Below are 6499 nucleotides of genomic sequence, written 5' to 3'. Positions count from 1 at the left end.
GCGTCCGGGTCATGCTCATGAACTCTACTGTAGCCACAATCCTAGGAAAACCCGCGTCCTGCGAAAAATGACAAATGGCAGCAGTCTGAGTGCGGCTTTACCCTCTTGAATATTGTTATGGGAACAGTTGGCCAGAGACCTACTTCACTCTCACCCTCAGCATTATCGTTCTCCCCTCACACTCCATGCCTCACCCACACCTCATTGATGACCCAGCACACGACACACAGCAATCTCAACACAGCACACAAACAAGGATCACAGGAAACACACTAAACCACACAACAAACACACATAACGGAACAGGGAAACTACAACGCACGTAACACATCAACGAGCTTACGCACAGCACAACCATGGCAGCGAAACACAGGAATCAACACACACGGTCCACACACATCATGCAACCCGAATAAACCCAGATGAATCACAGCTTCGCATATCACACACAGGGAATCACACACAAAAAATCACACAGACAACACATCTCATACACAGAGATTTCACACATCCAAGCCCCCCCACGCACACACAAACAACACCATGCAGAAAAGATAATCGCAATTTCAAAGCACACACAACCCACAGCACAGGACACGAAATACCGCACATAACCCACAACACGAAGAACTCAGGACAGTTGCAACACACTTCACATTCCTAACCCACCCACAGAAGCACACATTCAACACACACCATGCACACCGCCAGCCTGCAGACTTTGAAATAACCAACACAAACACAGCACACAAACACACAAAATAACAGTCACAGCACGCACAGTGAACAAAACAGCACGCAACACACACCGAACACTAAACCCGCACTACGCTAAACATACAAAGGACCATATACACAGCACAGAGCACAGTACATCACACAATACAAAACAGAGACTACACACGGATCACACCCTGCACATGAGGAGGGAAAGACACACAGAATCACACACACACACACACACACAATACACAACCCACACGATCACGGACACAGGATGCAACACACACAGTGGAACACACACAATAATACACAACACTCTCAGCACAGCTGAGAGCAATCAATGCAAAGAACACAAACAGCGTACAACCACACAGAACACACAAAGCACAAGCACACACACAACACATATAAATCGCTCCCAACAGACGGTAAACACAATGCACCCACCATAAACACACAACACACTCAACACAACAGACACAATACATTCAAAACTAAGGACGGAATGACACAGTCAACGCACACAACCAAGGAAAACAACACACTTACAAGACAGACATCTCGCCCAACACAGCACACACATTACACACAACCTAACACACGCACATCACAACACAGGCAACAAGCACACACAGTACCACGCAACGCACAATGCAGAGTATGCACACCACACAAACCACACACACAAAACACACAACCACACAACTTAGTAGACAACACAGCACACCACACACACTCAACACACTGCACACTGCACACCAAACACAGCCACAATGCATAACACAAGAAGCGTAAAGGGAAACGACCAACCCACACAGAACCTCAACTTTATACGCTAATTCAAATGCGTGACACTGTCCCTAACATTCAAAGCTACGTTGAATATGAGAGGTCACCTTTCCATGTACACTGTGATCCTTAAGCCAACAAACTCTCGCTCAGCCTGAAAGTGGCTTACCGCCCCTCATTGCATTGGGGGGAAATCCGAAAGATTGTAACCCCTGCGATGATAACCATCCACAGCTCGCAACCCAAGCATGGGCTTCACACGTGAGCCATAACACAAATACCAGACCAAATGCATAATGTGAACCTAGGAGCAAACACGGCACTGGGGGCGACCACTTTGAATATCGCCTTGAAACCTGATGATGTCCAAGGCCATCAGAGGCCTCTGAAAGTAGGATAAATGCAGCCGGTGTGGTGGACACGGTACTGGTATTTCTCACATTTGGAGCTGCCATGGCATAGCTCTTCTTATACACATAAATATGCGCCCTCATATATGTATGTATATGTGCCTGAAGAATTAATGTTTGCTGTCTAAGATGATGGACCTTTCCAGGCTGGGGCAATTCAGGCCCTCTAGTGGAGGACGCTGCAACTGCAGCAGTGTTGCCTGCAGGTTCTGTGGCATCACAGCATAGACCGTTTCCTCGAGACAGAATGTGCTCGGTGAGGGGAGCAGTTTCCTAGCTCCGGGCTTGAGGCCTCTGCCTTGGGAGTGACTTTGGTGAGGTGGCAGCTGACCACCTTGGCAGCATTAAGGATCATGTCACCCAGAGCCAAGGCAATGTGTGTTTCTTTTCTGCGACATTGCCCTGACCCACGTGGCTGATGGAGAGAGCCGCTCTGATCCTTCTGAAGAAGGTGCGTCCGGGTCATGCTCATGAACTCTACTGTAGCCACAATCCTAGGAAAACCCGCGTCCTGCGAAAAATGCCAAATGGCAGCAGTCTGAGTGCGGCTTTACCCTCTTGAATATTGTTATGGGAACAGTTGGCCAGAGACCTACTTCACTCTCACCCTCAGCATTATCGTTCTCCCCTCACACTCCATGCCTCACCCACACCTCATTGATGACCCAGCACACGACACACAGCAATCTCAACACAGCACACAAACAAGGATCACAGGAAACACACTAAACCACACAACAAACACACATAACGGAACAGGGAAACTACAACGCACGTAACACATCAACGAGCTTACGCACAGCACAACCATGGCAGCGAAACACAGGAATCAACACACACGGTCCACACACATCATGCAACCCGAATAAACCCAGATGAATCACAGCTTCGCATATCACACACAGGGAATCACACACAAAAAATCACACAGACAACACATCTCATACACAGAGATTTCACACATCCAAGCCCCCCCACGCACACACAAACAACACCATGCAGAAAAGATAATCGCAATTTCAAAGCACACACAACCCACAGCACAGGACACGAAATACCGCACATAACCCACAACACGAAGAACACAGGACAGTTGCAACACACTTCACATTCCTAACCCACCCACAGAAGCACACATTCAACACACACCATGCACACCGCCAGCCTGCAAACTTTGAAATAACCAACACAAACACAGCACACAAACACACAAAATAACAGTCACAGCACGCACAGTGAACAAAACAGCACGCAACACACACCGAACACTAAACCCGCACTACGCTAAACATACAAAGGACCATATACACAGCACAGAGCACAGTACATCACACAATACAAAACAGAGACTACACACGGATCACACCCTGCACATGAGGAGGGAAAGACACACAGAATCACACACACACACACACACACAATACACAACCCACACGATCACGGACACAGGATGCAACACACACAGTGGAACACACACAATAATACACAACACTCTCAGCACAGCTGAGAGCAATCAATGCAAAGAACACAAACAGCGTACAACCACACAGAACACACAAAGCACAAGCACACACACAACACATATAAATCGCTCCCAACAGACGGTAAACACAATGCACCCACCATAAACACACAACACACTCAACACAACAGACACAATACATTCAAAACTAAGGACGGAATGACACAGTCAACGCACACAACCAAGGAAAACAACACACTTACAAGACAGACATCTCGCCCAACACAGCACACACATTACACACAACCTAACACACGCACATCACAACACAGGCAACAAGCACACACAGTACCACGCAACGCACAATGCAGAGTATGCACACCACACAAAACACACAACCACACAACTTAGTAGACAACACAGCACACCACACACACTCAACACACTGCACACTGCACACCAAACACAGCCACAATGCATAACACAAGAAGCGTAAAGGGAAACGACCAACCCACACAGAACCTCAACTTTATACGCTAATTCAAATGTGTGACACTGTCCCTAACATTCAAAACTACGTTGAATATGAGAGGTCACCTTTCCATGTACACTGTGATCCTTAAGCCAACAAACTCTCGCTCAGCCTGAAAGTGGCTTACCGCCCCTCATTGCATTGGGGGGAAATGCGAAACATTGTAACCCTGCGATGATACCCATCCACAGCTCGCAACCCAAGCATGGGCTTCACACGTGAGCCATAACACAAATACCAGACCAAATGCATAACGTGAACCTAGGAGCAAACACGGCACTGGGGGCGACCACTTTGAATATCGCCTTGAAACCTGATGATGTCCAAGGCCATCAGAGGCCTCTGAAAGTAGGATAAATGCAGCCGGTGTGGTGGACACGGTACTGGTATTTCTCACATTTGGAGCTGCCATGGCTTAGCTCTTCTTATACACATAAATATGCGCCCTCATATATGTATGTATATGTGCCTGAAGAATTAATGTTTGCTGTCTAAGATGATGGACCTTTCCAGGCTGGGGCAATTCAGGCCCTCTAGTGGAGGACGCTGCAACTGCAGCAGTGTTGCCTGCAGGTTCTGTGGCATCACAGCATAGACCGTTTCCTCGAGACAGAATGTGCTCGGTGAGGGGAGCAGTTTCCTAGCTCCGGGCTTGAGGCCTCTGCCTTGGGAGTGACTTTGGTGAGGTGGCAGCTGACCACCTTGGCAGCATTAAGGATCATGTCACCCAGAGCCAAGGCAATGTGTGTTTCTTTTCTGCGACATTGCCCTGACCCACGTGGCTGATGGAGAGAGCCGCTCTGATCCTTCTGAAGAAGGTGCGTCCGGGTCATGCTCATGAACTCTACTGTAGCCACAATCCTAGGAAAGCCCGCGTCCTGCCAAAAATGACAAATGGCAGCAGTCTGAGTGCGGCTTTACCCTCTTGAATATTGTTATGGGAACAGTTGGCCAGAGACCTACTTCACTCTCACCCTCAGCATTATCGTTCTCCCCTCACACTCCATGCCTCACCCACACCTCATTGATGACCCAGCACACGACACACAGCAATCTCAACACAGCACACAAACAAGGATCACAGGAAACACACTAAACCACACAACAAACACACATAACGGAACAGGGAAACTACAACGCACGTAACACATCAACGAGCTTACGCACAGCACAACCATGGCAGCGAAACACAGGAATCAACACACACGGTCCACACACATCATGCAACCCGAATAAACCCAGATGAATCACAGCTTCGCATATCACACACAGGGAATCACACACAAAAAATCACACAGACAACACATCTCATACACAGAGATTTCACACATCCAAGCCCCCCCACGCACACACAAACAACACCATGCAGAAAAGATAATCGCAATTTCAAAGCACACACAACCCACAGCACAGGACACGAAATACCGCACATAACCCACAACACGAAGAACACAGGACAGTTGCAACACACTTCACATTCCTAACCCACCCACAGAAGCACACATTCAACACACACCATGCACACCGCCAGCCTGCAAACTTTGAAATAACCAACACAAACACAGCACACAAACACACAAAATAACAGTCACAGCACGCACAGTGAACAAAACAGCACGCAACACACACCGAACACTAAACCCGCACTACGCTAAACATACAAAGGACCATATACACAGCACAGAGCACAGTACATCACACAATACAAAACAGAGACTACACACGGATCACACCCTGCACATGAGGAGGGAAAGACACACAGAATCACACACACACACACACACACAATACACAACCCACACGATCACGGACACAGGATGCAACACACACAGTGGAACACACACAATACTACACAACACGCTCAGCACAGCTGAGAGCAATCAATGCAAAGAACACAAACAGAGCGTACAACCACACAGAACACACAAAGCACAAGCACACACACAACACATATAAATTGCTCCCAACAGGCGGTAAACACAATGCACCCACCATAAACACACAACACACTCAGCACAACAGACACAATACATTCAAAACTAAGGACGGAATGACACAGTCAACGCACACAACCAAGGAAAACAACACACTTACAAGACAGACATCTCGCCCAACACAGCACACACATTACACACAACCTAACACACGCACATCACAACACAGGCAACAAGCACACACAGTACCACGCAACGCACAATGCAGAGTATGCACACCACACAAAACACACAACCACACAACTTAGTAGACAACACAGCACACCACACACACTCAACACACTGCACACTGCACACCAAACACAGCCACAATGCATAACACAAGAAGCGTAAAGGGAAACGACCAACCCACACAGAACCTCAACTTTATACGCTAATTCAAATGTGTGACACTGTCCCTAACATTCAAAACTACGTTGAATATGAGAGGTCACCTTTCCATGTACACTGTGATCCTTAAGCCAACAAACTCTCGCTCAGCCTGAAAGTGGCTTACCGCCCCTCATTGCATTGGGGGGAAATGCGAAACATTGTAACCCTGCGATGATACCCATCCACAGCTCGCAACCCAAGCATGGGCTTCACACGT

The sequence above is a fragment of the Manis pentadactyla genome, chromosome 15 (genome assembly GCF_030020395.1).
Source record: "Manis pentadactyla isolate mManPen7 chromosome 15, mManPen7.hap1, whole genome shotgun sequence".
Lineage (NCBI taxonomy): Eukaryota > Metazoa > Chordata > Mammalia > Pholidota > Manidae > Manis > Manis pentadactyla.
This window is presented reverse-complemented; position numbering follows the sequence as displayed.